At 43.5% G+C, this 27,810-nt stretch overlaps 1 protein-coding gene across 4 annotated transcripts in view; it reads right to left on the bottom strand.

Annotated features, from left to right (window-relative positions):
• Positions 1 to 18,057, bottom strand: part of FOCAD (focadhesin) — a 322,539-nt gene extending 304,482 nt beyond the window's left edge. For 2 of the 4 annotated variants that reach the window (XM_078436754.2, XM_078436756.2), the window contains exon 1: positions 17,971 to 18,057. The gene's annotated coding sequence lies outside the window, so the exon portion shown is untranslated. Of the gene's footprint in view, positions 1 to 5,823; positions 6,817 to 17,970 lie in introns of those variants that run through there. The other 2 variants (XM_078436757.2, XM_078436755.2) reach the window with 2 other exon arrangements.
• Positions 18,058 to 27,810: the final 9,753 nt, after the last annotated feature.

Genomic DNA, 27,810 nt, shown 5'->3' with positions numbered 1-27,810 from the left:
TTTTTTTTTTTTTTTTTAATGTTTATTTATTTTTGAGAGACAGAGCATGAGCAGGGAAGGGGCAGAGAGAGAGAGGCAGACACAGAATCCAAAGCAGGCTCCGGGTTCCAAGCTCCGAGCTGTCAGCACAGGGCCCGATGTAGGGCTCAAACCCACGAACTGTGAGATCATGACCTGCACCGAAGTCAGACGCTTAACCGACTAAGCCGCCCAGGCACCCTGGTCCATGCAGATTCTTACCAGTGATATCAAAACTTCCATATTTACACTTCCCTTTTTTTTTTTTTTAGCAAGCACAAGACAGTTTATTAAAAAACCATTTTCCATTTTTAAATAAATAGGTAAATATTCGTTGAAACAGATGAAAGCAATCCTTTGCCCAAACGATTGCTCAAACACTATCCCACAGGCACAGACGGCCACACTTCCGCAAAGGAATGCTTGGCTGGCAGGTGGCCCCATCATGTGACAGTTCAAAACACAGCTCCGTGAGACAGAGAGAAATTTCCGTATGGATGAGGTCATCTGTAAGAACACAGAGTTTGCAACCATGGTGGAGTGTTCGGGAAGAAATGTCCAGAAGAAAGAGATCACACGGAAGCCACGCCACGTCCCTTCTCAGTTCCCGCGGCCGTGTCAGAAAACAGGGTGAGGACTACACCTTGCCATCACCTTCCAGGCAAGGACAAGAAGAGGCTGAGATGCAGAGCTGGGCTCAGGCAATTTCTTTTTTTTTTTTTTTTTTAAATTTTTTTTTTTTTTTTTCAACGTTTATTTATTTTTGGGACAGAGAGAGACAGAGCATGAACGGGGGAGGGGCAGAGAGAGAGGGAGACACAGAATCTGAAACAGGCTCCAGGCTCTGAGCCATCAGCCCAGAGCCTGATGCGGGGCTCGAACTCACGGACCGTGAGATCGTGACCTGGCTGAAGTCGGACGCTTAACCGACTGCGCCACCCAGGCGCCCCTGGGCTCAGGCAATTTCTAACGTCCCTTCCAGCCCTGTGAGGACTGTAATCCGTCCTCAAGATGGAGAAGACCTTCTCGTTCTGAAGGGGCTAGCTGCCATGGGATCGCAGCTGTACCTGCTCAGACACTAGGGAAGAAGGCTGTCGAACAGGAAGGGCTCCTCTCTGACCAAGCCTGCCGTGTTATTCCCCTGGACTTTTCGAGTTTTCTTGAGAGAAACAGCTGTATCTTGCTCACCACTGCTGGGCCTGGGGTGCAATGGGCAGTTAGTAAAAGTGGTTTTCGACTTGCTGTGTTTAGCACAGTAGCTAATATACAATACGCTCCAAAAAAAAAAAAAAAGAAAAAGAAAAAATGTTAGAATCAGAATTCTGTTGTTTATATTGCTTTCGGAGCAACTTTCCAAAACAGAAAGTGAGAAATACAGCAGAATCTGTATCTTTCTCACGAATTAGACTCACGAAATGAAGACCAAAATAAATTAATAAGAGCCAGAAGTAGAAAAACATATTTGTGAACAGTTTTCTTCTTCTTTTTTTTAAGTTTGTTTATTTTGAGAGAGAGTGTGTGGGTGGGTGGAGCAGGGGTGGTGGGGGGGGAGAGAGAAAGAGAGAGAGAGAGAATCCCAAGCACCCTCTGAGCACTCAGCTCAGAGCCCAACGCAGGCCTCGATCACAAATCCTGAGATCATGACCTGAACCAAAATCAAGAGTCGGACAGACGCTCAACGGTCTCAGCCACCCAGGCGCCCCTAAACGACTTTATCTCCGAATTAACACAGCAACCGGAAGTCACTTACCAACACATTTAGGGTCTGAAAATAATTCACTCTCCTTAGCCACATCCCTTCCCGGCTTTTTTTTTTTTTCCACTGAGCAAATAACTTTTGTATAGATAGTATCACGATGAACCAAGTCCAAATCCTAAATCAGCAGAACCCAGATTAGTGATATTTTATTACACTGTTATTCATTTTGATACATTTTCTTAAATTAAAAAAAAAAGGTCAAAGAACACATGCAAAAGCTCACAAGACTGGCTCTTCACTGTTTCCAGCTGAATCTAACAGAGCTGGAAAATGGGTCTTTGTTACTTGAATACATCATAAGTTTTACTTGAATGCTTCAGTCGACAGCTATTATCTGTTATAGCCACGTCCTTAGTCTGCTATGTATTACAACCCTTTAGAAACCCGCAGTATCACCTCTGCATATTTCCCACTGGGGGTAAAAGGCGCTTTAAGCACGTAACTACCCAAAGAAGTAACATTTACTAATTTTCTATTCCACAGCTGGCATTATTCACGGCTGTTTTTATTTGTAGGGTGCTTAATAAGCAGATACCAGTTAAACCTTCACAACCATCCCGAGCAGAAGACCTTTAGTAAATCATTTCACATTAGCCTGGAGACACGAAGCACCATATGCAAGAATTAGAAGAGGCTCCTGGAAAAAACAAAAAACACGCCGATATCCAGTTGGCAGAATACGGTATGTAGAATGTCCCTGATAGTTCATTTCAAGATCATATTTAGGGGCTCCTGGCTGACTAGTCGGTAGCACATAGGACTCTGGCTCTCTGGGTTGTAAGTTCGAGCCCCACGTTGACGTAGAGATTGCTTAAAAATAAAACCTTTACCAAACAAGTTATACTTAAAGAAGAGGAGGAAGAGCAGTTGGAGGAGCAGGAAGAGGAACATGTAGCTCCTCATGGGAATTTTTAGGGCGTGGGGGGGAGGAAGGGGCAAGAGGGAAAGAGAGAATCTCAAGCCGGCTCTACCCTCAGCACCGAGCCCGATGCAGAGCCTGATCCCACGACCCTGGGACCGTGACCTGAGCTGAAATCAAGAGCCAGACGCTCGACCCACGGAGCCACCTGGCATCCCCAGCATTTTTTTTTTTTTCAAGTTTACAAATTTTCAAACTGATACATGCAATTTTTATAGGTACAGTTTCTAGGAAACTTTTCAACACCGTGGGGGAAATAGATGACCGACTACATGAACAGCAGCAGCAGCTCTATAGACCGGCAAACTCACAATAAAGCCACTGTTCAAAGAGCGTCATTTCAACCTCAAAGACCACTTCTGCCTCTCCGCCCAAATGCAGACACTAGGAGATCGCTCCCAACCTGGCTTCCCTCCGAACTGACGCACAGGTCTTCAAAGCCGCAGAAATAAGGCAGAACCAGCCTGGTGCCCGGGACCACAAGAGACTCCCCAAGGCCCACCCACCCCACCCAACTGAATCCCACAGGGAACCTGGCACAATAAAGCTGAAAGTCTAAGGTAGGTCAAGACGAACCCACTTTGCTACGGGAGTGGGCAGTCAAGGTGCTACTGACTGAGCATTTGATCTGATGCTTGGCACTTCTTGGCTACCTCCCCCAGGGTGGCATGTAGGTCTTCAAGTCCCATTCACTCCCCATTTCAAAAGTATAAGAATACAAAGAATACAAAAGGGGGGAGGCGCCTGGGCGGCTCAGCGTCAGACTCTGGATGTCCGCTCAGGTCTCGATCTCACAGTTTGCGAGATCAGGCTCAGCATTTGGCTCCGTACTAACAGTGCAGAGCCTACTTGGGATTCTCTCTCCCTCTCTCGCTGCCTCTCCCCCATGTGAACCTGCTCTCCCTCTCTCTCAAAATAACTAAGTATTAAAACGCCAGAAAAGGATACAATAGGGTTAAAGGCGACCATCTTCGGCGTAAAGTTATTCATTGATCTAAAAGATAAGCTACGGAATATGCAGATAAAATACTGATTAGGTATGAAAAATACATTTACAAAGTTTTAATCGTATAAGGAAATGCTTATGGTAGAGTGAAAGAAAGAAAGAAAGAAAGAAAGAAAGAAAGAAAGAAAGAAAAGGGGGCACCTGGATGGCTCAGTTAAGTGGCCGACTTCAGCTCAAGTCATGATCTCACAGTTCATGAGTTCAATCCCAGTGCCAGGCTCTCTGTGCTGACAGCTCAGAGCCTGGAGCCTGCTTTGGATTCTGTGTCTCTCTCGCTCTCTGCCTCACGCTCTCTCTCTCTCTCAAAAAGCGAGTAAACATTTAAAAAATTTTTTTAAAAAAGAAATTTTTGCAAACCATCATGAACATAACCAAGTTTAAAGTATATATATAAAGTATATACATAAAGGATTAAGGAAAAAAGTGAATATGCAAAAATGTTAACAAGTACCCTTCTGGATAATAAGATGACAGGTGATTACCATAACACCTATCATATTCCTCCTTGTATTTGCTACATTTAATTCCCCACCTCCCCTGCAATTGGCATACATTACTTTTTTTACACTAAATAAAAATCACTAATCCTCTTCAAATAAAACCATAAGGTCAGTTTTGGGGTCTCGATAAAAAAAAAAAAAAGAGTGATCTCGGGGTTCACGACTGGCTCAGTCGGTGGAGTGTGCGACTCTTGATCTCAGGGCTGTGGGTTTGAGCCCCACACTGGGTGTAGTAGAGGTAACTTTACAAAAATAAAATAAAATCTTTAAAAAAAAGTGGTAATGTTATCGATTCACTTGAAACCACAGTCCTTTATCACTGTCTGCAAGAGGCAGTTTCACCACTGCACACAAGATAAAAAGGTCTCACTTGATCCAATTACACTGCTTATTAAGAGCTATTTAATGAGAAAGTCACACCTTTGAGTTATTAGAAGCTCTAATGGTCCTGCAGAGTTCCAAACAAGTAAGCTAACAGAATTACCTTGGATTCTAAGTGGTTTGCCAGCAAATGAATCCATCTGTCCCTGAAAAAAATTAAGTGTTCCTCCAGTGTGTTCAACTTTCTCCAATCTCATGTTAATCAAGTAAGTTAGCCTCAGGTGAGAGAGTAGGTATTTTTTTTCACCACGCTACTGTATAATAATGGACATGATATCCAAGGAAATGCACATAACTTCTCATGTACCACGTGAGGAGTCCGGACACATGCAAACGCCCAGGATACCATCGGCACAATCAACATCATAGACACGCAACACCTTCCATGTCTTGTATCCTTTTGGTTGGGCATGGTCGTTAAAGACAACCTAATATGAGATCTACTCTATCGGATTTGGGGGGGCGCCCGGGGCGGGGGGGCGGGCTCAGTCGGTTGAGCGTACGACTCTTGGTTTTGGCTTGGGTCACGATCCCGGGGCGGCGGGAGCGTGGAGATTGCTGGGGATTCTCGCTCTCTCCCTCTGCCCCTCTCCCCTCTCCTGCTCTCTAAAAAAAATAAATAAATAAGTCAAAAGTCAAAATAAAATAATCTGTAAAAAAAAAAAAATTTTTTTTTGAAGTTCACAAGACCATATTGTTAACTACGGGCACTGTGTGTCAACAGTAGTTCTCTAGCACTTATTCGTCTAGCCTATAACTGAAACTCTATAAAAGCTAGGTTCTTTTAGTTGCTAAAATTACAGTACAAAGAGTTTATTTCCTTTTAATTTTCCAAATGCATATACAACATAACACCTCAAAACCACTACGTCATCAATAGATAAATTTTAGGACAGTCCATTCATTCATTCATCCATTTACTGGTAGAGAGAGGGAGACGGAGAGAGGAAGAGAGAGGGCGAGCCAAGGAAGGTCAGAGAGAAAGAATCCCAAGCAGGCCCCACACTGTCAGCGCAGAGTCCGTCACGGGGCTCTAACTCACAAACGGGGAGATCATGACCTGAGCCGAAAGCAAGAGCCACTTAGCCCACCGAGCCACCCAGGCGCCCCTTTAGGGCAGTCTTATATGTTTGGGCATCTGTCAAAGGATAAAGAAAGGCCTTTCTGGGAGAGTGACATTTGGACAGAGACCAGAAGGAAGTAATGAACATTCCAGACAGAAGGAACACGAAGCACAAACCTTGAGGTGGAGACATGCTTAGCAGGTTTAGGGAAGACCGAAGACACCAACGTGGTTGGTCCACATGAACAAATTGGGCAGTGGGAGAGCAAAGAGTGACCAGGGGCCCAGATCTTGTAAGTCCCTGCAGGCCGCCGTGAGCTTTGGGGTTCCTCAGTGAGACAGAAGAGTCCTACAGGGTTTGGGACAGGAGGATGTCAGACTCGACTGTCATTTCTAAAAGATCATTCTGGTTTCTCTGAAGAAGTAAACCATAAACAGGCAAGGATGGAAAAAAGAAGAGACCATGAGGAGGTTCCAGCAATAATCCGGGGAGAGAAACCACATTGCCTCGGAGAACAGCAGTAGCAACGGGGAGAAGAGGTCAGACTTTCCATATATTTTGACAAAATGTGCAAACGGACTGGATGTGGAAGGTAAGAAGAGGAAAGGAGGACACCAAAGGTTTTAGGTCAGACAACCGAAAGAGGCAGTCGTCTGCTGCAATGCAGAAGACTAAAGGTAGGCTTTTGGTACCAAACTATTTTCGGGCCTGGGTATCTCTTTGGTGTTTTATGGCAAAGCTCTTGGAACAGATTCTGGCTCTTACCCGAGGAAATCCGTGGCTTCCTCTTGCAAGTACTTTTGTGATCTGTTTTTTTTCAGAGGTCTGCTTAGCCAGAGTGTTCTTCCACATCCAGGCTCTTTGTTCTTTGGAAGAGGGTCATATTCTCAAATCAATGGCATGGAATACCTGAACTTTAGTCACGGAATAGCAGCCTCTTCACTTTGAGGTATAAATCGTAACATTTTTGCCAAATGATTACCACCCTCGTATTACTGCCACCTCCAGCCTGTCCCATAGTTACCATTTCCCATCAGCGTTTTTAAAATTTTTCTTAAATGTCTATTCTTCACAGAAAGACAGTGAGCAGGGGAGGGTCAGAGAGAGGGAGGCAAAGAATCTGAAGCAGGCTCCGGGCTCTGAGCTGTCAGCACAGAGCCCGACATGGGGCTCAAACTCATGAACTGTGAGATCATGACCTGAGCCAAAGTCGGACGCTTAACCGACTGAGCCACCCAGGCACCCCCCCATCAGCATTTTTTAAAACAGTTGATCACTTTCTGCTTCTTGAAACACCTTCTTCCCTTAATGATCAAAGATGCACAATTCCTGGTTTTTCTTTCACCTGATGCCCCTTTTCTTTTCCCTTCCTGGTTCTTTCTTATCTCTCTGACCTCTTAACATTGGAGTACTCCTGGGCTCAGTGTTAGACCTCACAGTCCCTCAATCATATCATTCAGTCTTTAATACTGGTAATAGTCAGCTGCAAAATTTATATTTTTAGCCTGAACCTCATTCCTTGAAATCCAGACTCTGTGTATCCAGATACGTACCCAGTGTTTCTATTTGAATGACTAATAGAAAGCTCAAACTCAAGTCCTGATTTCTTCCCTATACTTGCTTCATCTGTGGTCTTCCCCATCTCTGTTAATGGAAACTCCTTCTTTTCTATGACTCAGGGAAAAAACCTGGGTGTCATCCTTGACTCTCCACTTTCTCTTACAATCCACACATATGTCTAGAATCTTCTCACTACTTCTCATTACCTACCATTCTCACTCTAGTGTAAGCCCCCCATTGTCCGTCCTTGATGTTCTAAGAGCCTCTATATTGGTTAGCGATTACAACCCACTTCTGAAATTTAGTGAGGCAAAGCAACCATCACTTATTAGTTTATGATTCTGGGGTTGGCAATTTGGGTTGGGTTTGAAGAAGAGGAGAGGGGGTACTTCTTTTGCGAGTCTTGTCTAGGCTCACTCATGTGGCAAACGGGGACCAGTAGGTTTGGAGGCTTCCACTGGGATGGTTTGTCTCTCCTACATGTGTTACAGCAAGCTATTCCATGCTTCTTAACGTGATGGTCTAATGGAAGCAAGGCAAGAGGAAGCTACGTGGCCTTGAGACTAAGAAATCCCACTTCCCCTGCTGCTGATTAAAGCAGTCACAAGGAAGTCCAGATTCAAGGGGATGGAGAAATGGATTACCTCTTCCTGAGGGAAGCAACAAAGTCACTTTGTAAAGAAATGTGCATATAGGAAATGGGTAGAACGTGGGGCATTTTTTGCAATAGCAGCCAGAGTGATTATTATTATTATATATATTTTTATTATATATTTAATTACATATATTATTATATATTTATTATTATATGTAATATATATATTTAATTACATATATTATATATATATTTAAACATATATATATGAATTTTATTCATTTATTTTGAGAGAGGGGGGCAGAGAGAGGGAGACAGAGAATCTCAAGCAGGCTCCACACTCTCAGAGTAGAGCCTGATGTGGGGCTCAAACTCATAAACTGTGATATCATGACCTGAGCAGAGATCAAGAATCGGATGTTCAACCGACTGGGCCACCTAGGCACTCCCAGAATGATTATTTTTCCAAAAAAAGTTTTTTTAATGTTTACTGATTTTCGGGGGCGGGGAGGGGGGGCGGGTGGTGGGAGACACAGAATCTGAAGCGGGATCCAGGCTCCAAACTGTCAGCACAGAGCCCGACACAGGGCTTAAACCCACAAACCATGAGCTCGTGACCTGAGCCGAAGTCAGACACTTAACCAACTGAGCCACCCAGGCGCCCCATAGAGTGATTATTTTTAAAATACTTACTAGATTTCTCTTCTGTTAATATGTGCCACTTTCGCAATATGTGTCACTGATAACTCAGTAAAGTTGGGGCAGAAATGCTGATAGGTCAGGTAAGAGATGAGGATTGAAAGACAGACCTTTGGATTTAGCAAAATGAAAATCAGAGTCACTTTGAGGAGAGCAAATTGTTTCAGAGTGTGAGGGAAGCCAGATTACAGTGGGTTTGAGGAAGAAAGAGAAGAAAGTAAATGGACACATAAGTTTCACCATAAAGGGGGAAAAAGAAATTATGCGGTGGCATAAGGGGGAAATGGGATGAAGACAGGTATTTTTTTTTAAGGATTTAGTTTAAAAAAAAATTTTTTTTAAGATTTTGTTTTTCGGAGGGGTGCCTGGGTGGCTCAGTTGGTTGGACATGCCAACAGCACTCTTGATTTCGGCTCACATCATGATCCCAGGGTCATGGGATCGAGCCCCACATCCAGCCCTGCACTAAGGGTGGAGCCTGCTCAGGATTCTCTCTCTCTCTCCTTCTGCACCTCCTCCCCCACCTCTCCAAAATAAAATAAAAATTTTAGTTTAAGTGTTTATTTGTTTAAGTAATCTCCATACCCCATGCGGGCCTCAAACTCACAACCCCCGCATCAAAAGTTGCATGCTCCTGACTCAGCCAGCCAGCCACCCCTTTAAAGACTTTTTTTTAGGATTTTGTTTTTAAGTAATCTCTACACCCAGTGTGGGGCTCGAACTTACAACCCCGAGATCAAGAGCCACGTGCTCCACCGACTGAGCCAGCCAGGCACCCTGAAAAGGTAATTGTTTTAAGATAAGAGAAATAGGATGTTAACATACTGAAGGGAATAATCCAGCAATGAGGGAAAAAAGCAATTTTGCAGGAGAGAAATTGGAGCCAAACCTCTGAAGAGGTAAAACGAACAGGATCTTATGCATGAGTGAGGAACTGTCCTGAGAAACACAGACTGCTCAACGGGCCTCGAGGCCCTAAGATAACAGGAGGGAAATCAGAGGTAGATGCATGTATGCCCGCCTCCCAAATCCATGGCAGTCGTCATTAGTATCGAGGCATTTTTTACACCAGAACGAACCTAAAATGGTCATAACCTTCCAGGCGTCCTAACAATACAAGAGAACTGGCACGTGCGATGAAAAGCGTGTTGGAAGTCAAGACAAATGCTTCAAAGCCAGACAAACGCTTCAGAAAAACAGGGTCAGCCTCCCTCACACCCAACACTTCCTAACCTGCCTTCCTCTCCAGTAAACAGTCCTCGCTTTTTGGACTCTGATTCCATGGTTAACAAGTTCTGTTATTAGATGCTCAACATCTTCATTAGATGCTCCCCTTACTTCTTTTTAAAGTTTATTTTGAGGGGCGCCTGGGTGGCTCAGCTGGTTGAGCGACCGACTTCGGCTCAGGTCATGATCTCACAGTCCGTGAGTTCGAGCCCCGTGTCGGGCTCTGTGCTGACAGCTCGGAGCCTGGAGCCTGCTTCGGATTCTGTGGCTTCCTTTCTCCCTGCCCCTTCTCCACGCATGCTCTCTCTCTCAAAAATAAAACAAGAACATTAAAAAAATTAAATTTACAGTTTATTTTAAGAGAGGGTTGGGAGAGAGAGCACACTGTCTCGCTCGCTCTCCCTCTCTCTCTCTTCCTCTCAAGACGAAGCACGAGCAGGGGAGGAGAAGAGAGAGAGAGTGAGAATCCCAAGCAGACTCCACAGGCAACACGGAGATTTTCCCCTACTTCTTAGGCCGAATGGAAACTACACTTTCCTTCTTTGGTGGCCATTTCGGTGAAAGTTAATCATTCTGCCAAGCTCCAAGGCCCAGAAGAAGCCTGACCTTTTAGTCTCATACCTGTGAGGTCATGCCATCCAAGTATCTTCATGTCCCATATATACTAATCACTACTATAGGCGATCTTAAAACTCAGAAACCATAGTCTGGCTCTCCACCCTGGGTACCATGGTCTTCTGGGGCCCATTTCTAAGTCAGTGATTCATCCAATACACCAGTCTCATTATTCTTGAATATCTCCGTATCACCTCCATTTCAGCCATCTACACCCCTGGCCAATTCCTACATTCTATCAGCACCCTAAAATCTTAAACTCCAATATTCTTCTCTGATTCCAGAGTATTTCTATCAGCTATCTTCCTTATACCCTATATACCTTATACATGCACACCTCACCCAGACTTCTAATCCCTTGAACCAATATTTTCTATCAATCTCTCAGCCTCCTCTTGGCTTGGTCACTACCTCCACGCAGTCTAAACCTCACGTTTCAACACTTCTACCATTGTCTTACTGATACTTTGAGCTCCCTTGCATTCCTACCATAGGTAGATAACAAAATCCAAACACTGGTTCATTCCAACTATACATAACGTCTGGTTCTATTGAATTTTGCTACAGAAAGTTATACAATTATATGAACTAGGAACGTTGCAAACTAATCATTCTTGCCTATGTGGTAGACCTTCCTAAAACTTCTAGACAGCACTCTTCCATCCTCCGTGGTATTTCACAGTTGTCCATTCTCTCCTTCTGAAATCCTCGACGCCCTTGCCTTCTAGAGCTCCACTGTTCCTTCTCATTCTTTTTCACTGGATCATCTTCCTTATACGGTGGTACTTCCCAGAGTTTCTTTTTTGCTTGCTTCTTTCTTATCCTACAAACTCTCTTCGGTATCTAGATCTATACGCACACTGTTTTAACTATCACCTATATATTGATAACATCTTAATCGCTATATTGCTTAAAACCACCTCCTCCTTCCCAGACCAGTACTGCCAACTGCCCACAGAACAGCATCAAATGTGTGACCTAAAGGCATATCCAAGACTGATCTTAGTTTCTTGATAATCCTCATGTGATTCCTACCTTGGGAAGCCATAAACCTAGGAGGCATCCTTGACTCCATCCACCTTTTCCTCATCCCACACATCGAACTAGACACCGCTTTCATCATCTTAATAGATCTTGGGTCCATCCTAGTCTCTCAAGCCCCCCTGCATCATTTGGAGCTCTATCATACTGCCCTTTCACCAACGGGCCTTGCTCCACTACCATTCATTCCTCGCCTTGCCACATGAAACTGATCTTAACTTTCTTCAACTTAAAATCTCTTACCCATTCAGGACACATGCACCCCCATGTTTATAGCAGCACGATCAACGATAGCCAAAGTATGGAAAGAGCCCAAATGTCCATCGATGAATGAATGGATAAAGAAGAGGTGGTATAGATATACAATGGAGTATTACTCGGCAGTCAAAAAGCATGAAATCTTGCCATTTGCAACTATGTGGATGCAACTGGAGGGTATTATGCTAAGTGAGATTAGTCAGTCAGAGAAAGACACAAATCATATGACTTCACTCATATGAGGACTTTAAGAGACAAAACAGATGAACACAAGGGGAGGGAAACAAAAATAATATAAAAACAGGGAGGGGGACAAAACAGAAGAGACTCATAATTATGGAGAACAAACTGAGGGTTGCTGGAGGGGTTGTGGGAGGGCGGGTGGGCTACATGGGCGAGGGGCACTAAGGAATCTACTCCTGAAGTCATTGATGCACTAGATGCTAACTAATTTGGATGTCAATTTAAAAAATTTAAAATAAATTTTAAAAAATCTCTTACCCATTGGATCACCACAGCCTCAAGGATAAAGGTCAAAATGTTTAAAACGGTAGGGAAGAGGGCTTTTCATTATATGCTATTTGTTTATATATTAAACCTCATTTCTCTATCCACCCCTTAATACGTGAAGAGTCTATGTTTTGTCTCTCATCTGTCAGTCTGTTCTCACTTCTCCCTTGGGCCCAGAATGTTTATCCTCCGTCCTCACCAACTAATTTCTACTTGCTTTCAAAATTCAGTTCAAGCAAACAAGCCTCCAGAAAGCCTTCTCTGAAGCTCCTGAAATCTCATATTCAGTTTCCCCCCTCTGCCCTCCAGTATGCTATACATGCAACTAATTGTAATATTCCTCTCTGTAGTTTGGCCCTCTCTGTGGCTTCCACACAATACTTTTCAAGTTCTTTGAAGAAAAGTTAGGGACCCAGGACCAGAGCAGATACTCTTTGTTGGAAAAAAAAAAAAAAACGACCCCGAGAGTCACATGCTCTACCAACTGAGCCAGCCAGGCACCCCAAATAAATACAGTATCTTTAATATCAATGACTCTAAAAATTCCATTTACTTAAATGTTTCAACAATACCAAACTTTTTTTTATTTTTTTTAAGTTCTTTTATTTATTTTGAGAGAGAACACCGAGCACATGAGAGGGGGAGGGGCAGAGACAGAGGGAGAGAATCCTCAACAGGCTCTGTGCGGTCAGTGCAGAGCCCAATGTGGGGCTCAAACCCACGAACCGCGGATCACGACCTGAGCTGAAGTCAAGAGTCGGACACTTAATGGACTGAGCCACCCAGGCACCCCAACAATGCAAAACTTTAATAAAAAGTTTCTGCCACTCCCTCCATGTGTCCTAATATCATAAACTAATACCTGAAGTTTTGATTATATAAACCAACCTGTTCAATGATCATTAAATAAAGTAAAAGATACAGTAAATTCTGAAAGCAGCTAGGCCAAAGAAAAAGGTTTTAAAGAGAGGAAAGAAAAGTACACCGTGGCCGTGAGAAAACCTGGTAACAGGGGCGCCTGGGTGGCTCAGTCAGTTAAGTGTCAGGCTTAGGCTCAAGTCATGATCTCACGGTTCATGAGTTCGAGCCCCCCATTGGGCTCTGTGCTGACAGCTCAGAGGCTGGAACCTGCTTTGGATTCTGTGTCTCCCTCTCCCTCTGCCCCTCCCCCACTCATACTCTGTCTCTTTCAAAAATAAACATCTTTTAATGTTTTAAAAATTTTAATAAAAAAAAAAACCTGGTAACAAAACTATAGTTACAACATTCACAATTATGACGTTTGTTCAACATGTTTATCAGCCAAATTAGCAAGCCTTCATTTATTTAACCAAAAAGAGATTAAAGGATATAATCTAATGCACTGAAAAGAACTGAAATCTTCAGTTCAGAACCTTGGATGGAATGCTTCATTGGTCTCCAGGCAAAGGAAAAGACAAATCTCTAAATAAATAATAACAGCTGACTATCTATGCAGTTCAGATTCTCAAATTCCTTGAGCCTAAAGAAGTATTTTCCCTATCATGAACAACAGAAAATTGCACAACATTTAATATCAAATTTTTTGAACATCTTCAAAATATATAAAACTAAAGTAACTCAGTCTAATTGAATAAAAGCCAATATAAATTTAGCAAAATTTAAAAATCATAACTGCAATGTTATTACTTCCAACAGGACTTGAAATAGGATAAAAATTATGAGACCAGGAGTGCTTAGGGGGCCCAATTTATAAAAACAACAACGTTCAATCTATTGTTTGAAACTAGATGGGATCTTCCATATTGCTTGAAAGTTTGTTTTAAATAACTTAATTTTTTTTAACATTTTTATTTATTTTTGAGAGACAGAGACAGAGCATGAGTGGGGGAGGGGCAGAGAGAGAGGGAGACACAGAATCAGAAACAGGTTCCAGGCTCTGAGCTGTCAGGCAGAGTCTGACGCTGGGCTCAAACTCACAAACCATGAGATCGTGACTTGTGCCAAAGTTGGATGCTCAACTCACTGAGCCACCCAAGCGCCCCTTGTTTCAAATAATGTAAATGGGAGGGGTGCCTGGCTCAGTTGGTTGATTTCAGCTCGGGTCATGCTCCCAGGGTCGTGGGATCGAGCCCCACATAGTGAAGCCCACTTAAGATTCTCTCTCCCTCTTCTGCCCCTCTCCCTTGCTCCCTTGCTCCCCTGCCCCCCTCTCTCTCTATATATATATAAAATAAAAATGTTTTAAAATAATCTTTCAAATGTTTTAAAAATGTTTTAAAATAATAAATGGGAGAAAAACTGATGAACATCCCTTGTCCTATCAGCTGAGCAAATCTCATTTCCTATCATGTAGAGATAGTATATACTACCTTCATCCAACTTATCATGAATTGCAAATCAAACTTACACTTACATAATTATACTATATTTTATTATACTACTCATCTTTAGACCTGTAGTACTTTTTTTTTTTTTAATGTTTGTTTATTTTTGAAAGAAGAGAGAGCACGAGCAGGGGAAGGGCAGAGAGAGATGGGGGGGGACAGAGGATCCAAAGCAGGCTCTAGGCTACCAGCAGAGAACCCAATGTGGGGCTTGAACTCACGAACCATGAGATCATGACCTGAGCTGAAGTCAGACACTAAACCAACTGATCCACACAGGCGCCCCTAGATCTGTAGTACTTCTTCAAAAATATATAATATAGGGGCAATTGGGGGGCTCAGTCAGTTCAGCATCCGACTCTTGGTTTCGGCTCAGGTCACCATCTCATGCTTTGTGGGTTCGAGCCCCATGTGGGGCTCTGTGCTGATGGTGTAGAGCATGCTTGGGATTCCATCTCCCTCTCTCTCTGTCCCTCCCCCACTCACATGCACACGTACTCTCTGTCTCTCAAAAGTAAATAAACATTAAAAAAGTAAAAATAAAAAAATAAAAATAAATTTAAAATGTACAATATAGATTTCACATCTCCGAAAGAAGCATGTATTGCCCAGATGCACCATGATCAAAGTTGAAATTACCACTCTAGGTTTCTTTTTTAGGAACTATAAATAGATGTCCATTGATAGATGAATGGATAAAGAGGATATGGTACATTTTATTTACATACACCAGAATATTACTCGGCCATAAAAAAGAATGAAATCCTGTCATGTGCAAAAATATGGATGGACCTAAAGTGTTTTATGCCAAGGGAAATAAGTCAGAAAAAAGCCATCGTCTGATTTCACTTATATGTGCAATCTGAAAAACAAAATAAATGAACAAAACAAAACAGAAACAGAGTCATAGATACAGTAAACAAACTGTTACCAAAGAGGAGAATGGGGGGGGGGGGGGGGAGCGCACAAAATAGGTGAAGGGGGTTAAGAAGTACAAACTTCCAGTTATAAAATCAGTAAGTCATGGGGATGTAATGTACATCATAGGGAATATGGTCAATAATATTGTAAGACCTTTGCATGGTGACAGATGATAACTAGACTCACGGGAATTTCACAATGTATAAAAATATCAAATCACTATGATATACACCTGACACTAATAGGATAGCATATGCCAATTATACTTCAATTTTAAAAAAATCAAGTTTTGATATAGACTCACCAGTAATCCTGACACTAGTATTTCCTTACACTTCTTCCAAATATAGTTATGTTTGTGTTTTTCACTGTGTTTTTTTCTGCTCAAATTTTAAACTAGAAAAGTCTCCACTTGGATTTTTTTTCCCTCAGTTCTTACATTTCTCCTCAATCTTCCCATCTTGATCTGGTCCATTTCTAGAACTAGAAAGTTCTAGAAATTTTGCAAAAGCAAAACTCTGAAAAGTTGTATTTCCTTAAACTTTCCAAATCCCTAATAGTGACATAAACAATTTAATTCACATAATGGCTTGTGAATAACATCCAAAAAATATCACAAGGCTATGAATATCATGTCTCAGAACTATTTTAGAAATCATTTTTTCACCTGCAAGAAGGCCAAACGATTTACTTGTAAGTCCCATTAACCAATCAGCAAATGAAAAACTATTGTTCTATCTCTATGGGCATTTTTATTCTCAAACTAATGATTTATTTACCTTTGGGTTATCAATTCTCAAGTGGAAGCAGCAATCAATTGAATTCCAATAAATTTCAGCTTGATAAAATAATGTTAACACAGAGATGACATTGATAGATATTAACCAGGTGATGGTAACTACCTAACATTTAACCAAGTAAGCAAATAACCAAGGCAGACCTTGGTTTTAGCTACCACTAATCTACCGCTGCAACTCAAAGTACTTTGAAAATTGCATACTTATCCAGTTGTCTTTATATCATACCTTTAAGCATAACATTAAGAAGATCCTGATTATTACATTTCAAAATTTAGATGAGTCATAGTGCTTTGTATGCAGGAATTGAATGTGAACCAAAATTGTAAATATGCACCTGCTTGCTAGTCAAAAAGCAAATGTGGGCAGATTCAGAAAGATTAAAGCATATAATCATAAAATACATTCTGTGTTTTAAAAATGGTCACTTCCCAACCACTAACACGGTTCAGTAAACATGCCGATGCCCTTCCTCTCCTTGAACATTTCAAAATTACAGAATACTTCTAATTCCATCCCCTCACTTTACACACAGGCACCTAAAACCTAGGGTCTTTCATAGTACAGTAAGCAATATTACAGCACCTCTAGCCATCATGGCCTGAGGCTTCCTAGAGGTGAAAGTAAGAAAAACTGAATGAGATCTCAGAAGAGCTCTATCTTACGATATAGAATCATGAGCTTCTGTACCTAAATCTGGAACCTGAAACTAAACCATCAACATCAACAAAAAAAAAAAAAACCTACATCTCAAATCTAGACAATAAAACTGGCAGATACAATGGGGGAAAGGCAGGGAATGCCATGTTAGTTTCTGACATAAAACCCTAACCATTAAGGAATTCATCAAAAAAAAAAAAAATTGTCAAATGGATGAATGAACGATTGCATGATACTGGATAGGATGACTTCATTGATTGCAGAAGCACCAATTTCAGGAACTAAACTGAAGGATCATGATGATGCCATAGCTGAAATTAAAACTCATGGTGCAACACACAACTCGTACGTGCAACACAACGGCAAGTCTCTGCAAATCTCCGCATAGGTGTTGTAGGCATTTCAAAACATATATATGTATATATATGTTATTATTATATTTTTTTTTAGGTAATTCCAGCAAGGGAGGACAGAGCCTGAGAATCAGGAGGTCTGAAAACAGGCCCTGCTCACCCATAAGCCTTTGCATTGAAGTGGACAGGATCTGAATGAGTCACTGGTAATGAGGAGACCGTCCCCGTCCCCTCCAGGCCCCCCACCTCCCGGCCAGAAAGGAAACGACCCAGAATCCCCTGCACTGCCTTCAACTGGGGAACCGGTCAGGGAAGAGTGGAAGAACTGCAACCTGCTGCAGGTTAAGTATGCAAGGATCGCGCTGATCGGTTTCCGAGTCAAGATCCTGCTGAGCCCCCACCGCAAGCACCAGAGCCGGCCCCACCCAGGCATCGCGGAGCTCTCTAACGCAGAAGGCCTAGTCGTCCAGGAGTTCAGAGCCCAGACAGGTAAGGACGAGGACAAACGGCAGAACCTGTCCCATTCCTGGCCACCCACGCCCTGGTGCGGCCCTGCCGCCACATGCTCCACTGCCCCATCTCCCAGCACAGCCCCAGGCCTGCAGGGCCTAAGCCGCCCTCCACGCCAAGCTGAGACAGGCCACAGGCGAGTGCGATCCTGCGGCCTCTGAGCAGGGGGCAGCGGCCCGCAGCCGGCCGCCTGCCACCCCGCATCGCTTACCTCCCTTCTGCCACAAGCTCAGCCCCGCGCCGGCTGCCTGACGTGGCCCGCCCCGCCGCCACGAACGTCTGGGGGCGGGGACTACGGGGAGAGGACCAATGGACTGCAGACTGCGAGCGCCTGCCGCGCCTCCTCCGGCTCCGGCCCGCCCCTCCCCGCTACGTCGCACGCACGCCCAAGGCCAAGGCCGCGCACTGCGGCTGGCGGGCGGCGTGGGCGGCTGGGTACTTCTCTGCGGGAGCCCGCGGGCGGGAAGAGCCGCGCCGGCAGGTGGGGGGCGTGGGGTGGCACCGCAGCTGGGATTAGCCTACGAGACAGCAGATGAAAGGAACTCGCCTGGAGATGCCACTGCAGCGTGCCCGGGTAGTCCTGTTGGCAGCGTGCCCCTATGCAGCTTTTGACGATGCAAAGCAGCTTTGGAGATTGTGTTTCTCAGGAACAAAAAATAGTCCCGAGAGCGTGAAGGATTCAGAAAATTTATGCAAGCAGCCAACTTGTCACTTCGTTCTTCCCCCCTGTAGCTGCTGCCTCGTATTTTTACTTCCTTGGCCGACACAGAGCACTGCCGCTCTCAGTGCTACACTGGTACATCCACCTGTTGGATAGTCCCATAGGACGTTATAGCCTGGGTATTTCTGCTCGGTTACGCGGGGGAGAGCAGGCACACCTAATTGTTACTATTTTTGTCTAATAATTACTGAATGTCCACCTGTGCGTGAACACTCGTTTTCATAGAAGACTAAATGCCGCACACAGTAGAACAGAAGCTGAAGGAGGCAGCAGAAAGAGAGAGAGAAAAAAAAAAAAAAGGTTATGAAGGAAGAATTCTAGTTGTGGAAAAATTATATACAAGAGTTAAGACAAGTTGCTCTAGAGAACCTGACTTACCCAGCAGTTTCCAAACTACCTTCAGAAGTAGGTATGTATATAGGGGCACCTGGGTGGTGACTCAGTGGGTTCAGCGACTGACTTAGGTCATGATCTCACAGTTGGTGAGATTGAGCCCTGCCTCCAGCTCCTCCTTGGCAGCACTGAGCCTGTTCACTCGAGTTTCTCTCTCTCTCTCTCTCTCTCTCTCTCTCTCTCTCTCTCTCGTTTAGAACATTTTTTTAAGAAGGTATATATAGAAGTGGGGAACTTTTTAAAAAATACTAGTACCAGGGTCCCATCACTAGAAATTGTCTATTTAATAGCTCTGCTCTGAGTCCTTGGCATTGGTACTCTTAAGCTTCCAAAGTCATTTTGTGCTGACAAGCACAAAATCATTCATAGGAAGGATTTGGTTCCCTGTACCCCACTTTAGAAAAGTAATTCTATACCACCGGCCATTTCAGTTCTCTTGTGCATTCTGGAAGAATTTATCTGAATTAATTTTGAAACTACTAATATATTCAATCTCTGTTATCCACTGAGAGAAGTAGTTGTATAAGGTTTATCATTGCCTTCTTGATTTTACGGAATTTGATATGGTAATCTTGAAAATAAGCTGGCAGTTATTTTACCAGCCGAAGATGGGTTTATACAGGAATAGCAGAGAATTGCAATCCAAGACATGCAAGCTACAGCAAAACCATAGGCAAGTCCAACAAACAAAGGAGAGGAATATTATTTTATGGAGAAGAATGAGATCCATGAAATCCAATGAAAATCCATTGGAGAAAAGCAAGCGTTCAGGGTGATACTGGTTTCTCATTGGCTGAGTTGCAGGGGTAGTTCATTTCTTATAGGAAGTGCAAGGTGCATCCTTTCCTGGTATTGACCTTTCTGTATCCTTTCCTGTAATTGACCATTCTTTCCTGTCTATTCTTCTGTTGGGTCTGTAATTGACATTGAGTGGTATGGCTTTTCCTACCAGTCTCCTCTTCAAGTATCCCAAGTCCACTCTACTGAGGTTTTCCTTAATTAATTTTCACAGTTGTTATTTTCCTTCAGTCTTAATAATTCCAAATGCATCAGCGTTTCTTTAAGACCATTTTAATTTTAATTACCCCCCCCCCGTTTAAGCCATTTTAACTCTTTTATTTTTTAATTTTTTTTAATGTTTATTTATTCTTGAGAGAGAGAGAGAGACTGAGTGTGAGCGGGGGAGGGGCAGAGAGAGACAGAGACACAGAATCCAAAGCAGGCTCCAGGCTCCGAGCTATCAGCACAGAGCCCAACGCAGGGCTCAAACTCACGAACTGTGACATCATGACCTGAGCCAAAGTAGGACACTTAACCGACTGAGCCACCCAGGCGCCCCTAAGCCATTTTAATTGTTTTTTTTTTAATTCTTCTATTCCCTTGGGTTGCCTGGGTGGCACATTCAGAAGAGCATGTGACTCTTAATCTCAGGGTCATGAGTTCGAGCCCCACGTTAGGTGAAGAGATTATTTAAATAAAACTTAAAAAAAAATTATATTCCCATGTTTCTTGAGACGCATTAGTCAAAGTTATATGTGAACACTTAACTATGTGAATAGCACTGCTCTAAGTAAATCAACTCATTTAATCTGCAAAACAACTTATGAAACCAATAGAGTTATTACCTACATTTTATAAATAAGGAATAGTAGGCACAGAATGGGGAGCATCTTGACCAAGAACATGCACCTACTTAGTGGCGAAACCAAAGTTGGAATCCAGGCACTCTGACTCTCAAACAGATGTACTGTCTCTGCTGTAGAAAGGCTGGCCTTTAGGAGTACATGAGGAAATGCCCTTTTAAAAAACAATTTTTTTTAATGTTTATTTTTGAGAGACAGACTCTGAAGCAAGCTCCAGGCTTTGAGCTATCAGCACACAGCCCCATGCAGGGCTCAAACTCCTGAACTGTGAGATCATGACCGGAGCCAAAGTCGGATGCCCAACTGACTGAGCCATCCAGGTGCCCCAGCAAATGCCCTTTTAAAGAGTGATGTAAGTCAGGGCACCTGGGGGGCTCAGTCAGTTGAGTGACTTCGGCTCCAGTCACGATCTCACGGTTCGTGGGTTCGAGCCCCACATCAGGCTCGCTGCTGTCAGCCTGTCAGCTCAGAGCCCACTTGGGATCCTCTGTTCCCCTCTCTCTGCCCCTCCCCTGCGTGTGCTCTCCCAAACAACAAATAAGTAAATATTAAAATAAAAAAAATAAACAGTGATATGTTAGTATGTGATTTTTCCCTTTTTAATTTTTTTTAATGTTTTATTCTTGAGAGAGAGAGAGACAGAGTGCAAGCAGGGGAGGGACAGAGAGAGAGAGGGAGACACAGAATTCGAAACAGGCTCCAGGTTCCAAGCTGTCAGCACAGAGTCCAGCTCGGGGCTTGAATTCACAAACCTCGAGATCATGACCTGAGCCGAAGTCAGACGCTTAACTGACTGAGCCACCCAGGCACCCCCACTTTATTTATTTTTTTTAAGTAAGCTCTATGCCCAATATGGGGCTTAAGCTCACGACCCTAAGATGAAGAGATGTAAGCTCTACCGACTGAGCCAGCCGGGGGCCCCTATGATTTTTCACTTTTGAGAATTGAGATTCAGGGGCACCTGGGGGGCTCTGTCCATTAAGAGTCTGACTTTTGATTTTGGCTCAGGTCATGATCTCATATGCATGGGGCTCTACACTTTCAGTGCTTGGGATTCTCTCTCTCTCTCTCTCTCTCTCTCTTCCTCTCTCTGCCCCTACCCTGCTTGTGTGCACACATGCGTTCTCTCTCTCTCTCTCTCTCTCTCTCTCTCTCAGAAGCTCTTAGTCCATGACAAAGTTTTCGCTGACAAGTGCTGAAATGAAAACTAAATAAGGACAATGTATTGAGTTTTACTAAAAATAAATGTATTCAATTTATTTTTTTAATGTTTTTATTTATTTTTGAAGGAGAGAGAGAGACAGAGCATGAGCAGGGGAGGAACAGAGAGAGAGGAAGACACAGAATTCAAGGCAGGCTCCAGGCTCTAAGCTGTCAGCACAGAGCCCAACGCGGGGCTCAAACTCACAAACTGTGAGATCATGACCTGAGCTGAAGTCGGACGCGTAACCAACTGAGCCACCCCGGCCCCCTAAATGTATTCAATTTAAAGAACAGTACTTTTCCTGGGCGCCTGGGTGTCTCAGTTGGTTACGCGTCCGACTTCAGCTCAGGTCACCATCTCGCGGTCCTTGAGTTCGAGCCCCGGGTCGGGCTCTGGGCTGATGGCTCAGAGCCTGGAGCCTGCTTCCGATTCTGTGTCTCCCTCTCTCTCTGCCCCTCCCCCCGTTCATGCTCTGTCTCTCTCTGTCTCAAAAGTAAAAATAAAAACAAAACAAAAAAATGAAAAAAAAAAGAACAGTACTTTTTCTGAAATTATATTTCAGTGGTAGTGGTGGTCGTGTTAAATATGTTCTCTCATGGGGCGCCTGGGTGGCTCAGTCGGTTGAGCGGCCGACTTCGGCTCAGGTCATGATCTCGCGGTCCGTGAGTTCGAGCCCCGCGTCGGGCTCTGTGCTGACAGCTCGGAGCCTGGAGCCTGTTTCAGATTCTGTGTCTCCTTCTCTCTCTGACCCTCCCCCATTCATGCTCTGTCTCTCTCTGTCCCAAAAATAAATAAAACTTAAAAAAAAAAAATTAAAAAAAATAAAAATGTTCTCTCTTGTATGGAATAATAGTCATTGATAATAGTCATGATAATAGTAGTTATAGTTTGGAGTCGGCGGTTATTTTTTTTTTTTTTAAGTTTATTTATTTTGAGAGAAGAGAGAGCTAGCGAGCAGGGAGGGCCGGGCTGAGAGAGAGAGAAAGAGAGAGAGAGAATATCCCAAGCAGGATCCGCATTGTCAGCGCGGAGCCTGATGCAGGGCTCGACCTCACAAATCGTGAGATCAGGGCCTGAGCCGAAACCGTGAATCGGACGCTTAATCTACTGAGCCACCCTGGCACCCCGAGTTTGGGGTTTTTTAAATGATCTTAATGTTGGGTCTCAAAATTTTTTGATGTTTTACTGATTTAGCTTAACCCAGTTAATTCACTGAGAGGGAAACTAAGATTTCAGAGGAGCAAAGTCCCGTTCTCTTTGTACTGCATACCCACAGGCCCATTTTGAGTGCGGGGCTAGAAATTTTTTTAAGTGATAATAACAAACTTCAAAAGAAATCAGGGTCAAGGTTAGACAACAAAGATTAGAACTGGTTCTGATAGGCCAGCTGTGTCGTTAGCCGGGAGGAAAAGGCTCCTGCCTGCTTAATTAATCAGATTAGCTAAGTAGATTGGTTTCCTTCTGCGCTGAAAGCAAAGAATGGGGCCTGAGGGAATACAGCTACTGTATGCAGTTACATTTTGATTGAGGTAAGACCTAGGAAGGTCAGCTTGATGGAGTAGGGCGCACCCACGTCTGATACGGATATTTGGAGCCCTCCGCAAGTGTTTCCCTGACAGTCAGCCTGGGGAGATTTTTCGAGAAAGGGCCGGGAGAGGGAGGCCTCTCTGGGGAGCGATGAGAGGAGAAGCCACTTCATTCGTATAACCTGCAGAGGTTGAGCTAGATTTAATACTAAAAGAGCCAGGACCAGATGGAATTGTCAACTGAAGGATGAAAACACGCTTCAAATCTGTATATTATTTTCTGGATAGGCTGAGATGGCAAATGCAAATGAACTCTTTGCCTTTTAAGTATTCGCGACAAACCACTGTCTTTAAGAGGTAAGCAGGCAGACAGCATTTCTGTTAACCTTCGTGTATTATTTCCCCTGAAGTAGTGAGGCAGTTAGTTCTCTATTATACCAGACCCTTTAGATAAGTACACTTTTTGAAGTCAGTATAGAAGGGCCTATTGACTTTAACAACAACAAAAGAAAGAGAGTAAGAAAAATGTGTCCACTCCCAAATCATTAACTGAACTGAAAAGAATATGCTAACAAAGAAAGACACTGTAGTCTGAATCCTGTACTGTAAGGGAAGGTCACGTCACCCACAGCATCAGGAGAGGCACAAAGCCTTGAACTCAGGCCCAAGCATGCTGGGCTAGCTTAACACACCCACACATTCACCAGCGGGCACGAGACTGGGAGGAGAAATTCAGAACTGAGTCACACAGCTCCATTGTGGACACATTAACAGAAAGCAATCTTATTAGCTTTAATTGGATGTGAGTGAATGGCTCCCGATAGTTTCCCATTTCTTTCAGAGTAAGAGCCAAAGTCCTTACAAAGGCCAACGAGTCTATACACGATTTGCCTCTCCTGCACTGTGTATTTCCATACACATACACACACACACACACACACACACACACACACACACGCATGCACAACCAGTCCTGCCTTTGACCTTGCCTTCCACACTCCTCACCAGCTCACTTGACTCCAATCTCCCTCCCCCCCCCTGCAGGACCTTCTGGACTCATTCCCTTGGATCACAAAAGTCAGCCAAGATGTTACCTTCTGGGTAAGGCCCCCTCTATCAGTCTGGGTCCCAGCAGGAAACAGCACAATCAAATTAGGAAAACTGGAGGAGACTTCAGTAAGAGCCTAGAAACAAAGGTATGGTCAGGGAATAAAGAGATTACAAGAGAGACTTTGTAATAGGGGGGCCCCCCAAATCACCCCTGAGCCTAAAAGGGCAAGGGGAGGAGGAGTTACCAAGCAGTGAGGAGGCTGTCTACAAAGATTACCTGACTACCTCGGATCATAGATCAAGGAACACAGCCAATCCACAGTGACCCAACAGGAACAGAGCCCAGGAATTAATACCTTAACCTCCCTTGTTCGCATTTCTCCTTCTGGATCTTCTGAAGCAAAGGAAGTTCATGGAGCTCATACAGGTCAGCCTTCCGGGGGACAGCGAAGGGGCACAAAGAAGCTGTCCGGCACGTTCACCTTGATCACCCGTAACAGCTTCTGCTGTGTAACAAACCACCCCAGAATCTAGTGACTTAAAATCACAAACGTTTATTTCTTCTCAGAGTCTTGTAGGTCGCCCAGGCAGTTCTTGTGATAGAGGCTGGCTTTGCCGGTCCCTCCTGAAACTACTTCTATGTCTACAGTCAACTGGCAGCTTGGCTGGTCTAGGATGGCCTCATTCACGTGCCTGGTGGTTTGTTCAATGTCACCGGGGGCAGTAGGGAAGATGTGGCCAGGTATTTCTACTGACTGTAACCAATCACTTTTCTTACTCATCAGACATTATTGTTAGATTAGGCAGTTAGGTTCTCATAGGATACCTGGAGGCCCACAGAGAGGAAGTCCTGGCCAGCTATCGAAAAAAGTCAGAGACCTGTTCTGGCAGCCCTCCACAAGAAGCCAGATCAAACTAGACAGGCCCAAGATGACTGACAAAGTAGGCCAGAAACCTGACCAAACGAGGAAGAAAAGGCACACAACGCTTCCAAGAAATACCCACCCCAAGTAATTAATATTCCGCCCCCTTGTTAACAACTGTCAATAAAAGATAGAAACCCAAACCCCAGGGCACAGCACAAACTCACCCACAGTCAGGCTGCACACGCTCCACGGCTCCTTCTCTCTCCTTCTTTCTCATATTCTCTTTCTCCCTCACCCCTTTCCCCCTCCTTCTCTGCCTCCCTTTCTCTCACCCACCCACTTTCACATATCCAGAGAATACCGTCACTTAAATTTTCCCACTTGTGTCGCTTGTCCGCTATGTTGTGCGTCTGCCCTTGAATTCCTTCTTGGGACGAGATCAAGAACCTTTGGCGACACCTTTGGGATGGGCTGGGTTGAGGCCTCAGGACCCAGGCTCTCCCCGATTCACCTGGCAAAGCTATCAAATCCTTGCTAATATCAAGATACATTATTTCAATGGAATTCCCATGTTAAAACAATCCCAATTTTTATTTGATTCAGTAACGTTCCCAGCCCCAGGGGATAGAACATGATTGATCAAAAGCAGAGGTCAACAAATTTTTTTTTTCTATAATGAGCCAGAAAGTAAATATCTTAGATTCGTGAGGCAAGAGGCAAAATTAAAGACATTGTATAGAAACTTGAGTAACAAGAAAGAAAACCAATTTCAACAAAATTCTTATTGATGAAATCTAAAATATAATAATTGAGCGCAATAATTCCTCTTTAAGTTTATTTATTCTGAGAGAGAAAGAGATCAGGGGGAGGGGCAGAGAGAGAGGAGAAAGAGAATCCCAAGCAGACTCTAGGCTCAACACAGAGACCTGGGGCTGGATCCCATGAAGGTGAGATCACAACCTGACCTGATATCAAGAGTCTGACTCTCAACTAACTGAGCCACCCAGGCGTCCCTGAGTACAATCATTTCTCATACAGGTCTACTAACGAGAAGAACAGAATTCTTTGCTAGGGGATAATAGTTCATTTAATTGGAGTTCAAAGTTAATACTCTGTCATCAAAATCAATTGCACACATTCATCCATTAAGGCTCATCTATGAGATTCTATGCATTTCATCTTTGAGAATGTCTTTTCACACAGATGCGTATGGCCAAATACTTACATCAACCTATGAGAGTATGATTTTACTTGAGCATATTTATCACTTGGAAGTAATTTACAAAATCCTATTAGACCCTTCTCTTCATATTTGCCGATTACCATGTCATTATAGTGCAGATTAATCACCTCCAACTGAAGACCCTCAACTGCAAAGGTAAATGGATTTTGAAATATGGAAAATTCCCCTTGCATTGAGATCCAAAAATGCTTTTGGAACCACAGTTGGAGCTTACAGAATACATCCTCTGCAAATTTTTGTGGAAATGGAGATCCTGATTTAAAAAAAAAAACAAAACTTTGGGGCGCCTGGGTGGCTCAGTCGGTTGAACGTCCGATTCGGCTCAGGTCATGATCTCATGGTTCCTGAGTTCGAGCCCCACATCGGGCTCTGTGCTGCTAGCTCAGAGCCTGGAGCCTGCTTTGGATTCTGTGTCTCCCTCCCTCTGCCCCTCCCCTGCTCATAATCTGTCTCTCTCTCTCTCAAAAATAAATAAATGTTAAAAAAAAAATTAAAAAAAACTTTGACAGCACAGGAAGTATATTAAACAGCTTGACATTATTTGTGTTTCAAACAACATTAATTGTTGTTAAAATGACTTAGCACAGTATAACTTTTACATAAAAGTACTGTTTGCCTTGTCATTTTATATATATTTTTAATTTTTTTAATGTTTATTTTTGAAGGAGAGAGAGAGCACGAGTCGGGGAGGGGAAGAGAGAGAGAGAGGAAGACACAGAATCCGAAGCAGACTCCAGGCTCTGAGCTGTCAGCACAGAGCCCGACTCGGGGCTTGAACTCACAAGTCTTGAGATCATGACCTGAGCCCAAGTCGGACGCTTAACCGACTGAGCCACCCAGGCTCCCTGCCTTGTAATTTCATGTTGAGAAACATGATCAAGTCCACAGCTAAAGCTAAATTTTCAAAGCCATTCAGTGTTCAATAAAAGCGATTGAAGGAAGTTCTCATTCCAAAAAATTTCGGGCTCCAGACTGAGTTCAAAAACCACAATAAAACTTTACCCCTGCTAAGCCACCAAACTGCTTGTGGGTTCAGGTAAGTCAAGATATTCAGCTTCTATTTTTGACAACAGTTCACGGGACTGATGATCGTTAATTCCATCAGAGTACATGAAGTTCACCTGGGAGACCACTGGTTCAAAAGCAGAAAAATTCAAACGCTTTCTGCCAATTACCCACTGAGGAACAGCACAATGATAAACTATAGGGTTTAAATACCTACATTTTCACAAGCATTATAAATTTGTTCAAATAAGCCTTTTTTGCTCTCTATATATATTCTTTTTAAGTTTATTTATTTATTTTGAGAGAGAGAGACTGCAGAGGGGCAGAGAGAGAGGGAGAGACAGAGAATCCCAAGCAGGCTTCGCACCGGCAGCATGGAGCCTGACTCGGGTTTTGAACA

Source organism: Panthera onca, chromosome D4 (assembly GCF_046562875.1).
Source record: "Panthera onca isolate mPanOnc1 chromosome D4, mPanOnc1 haplotype 2, whole genome shotgun sequence".
Lineage (NCBI taxonomy): Eukaryota > Metazoa > Chordata > Mammalia > Carnivora > Felidae > Panthera > Panthera onca.
This window is presented reverse-complemented; position numbering and strand designations above follow the sequence as displayed.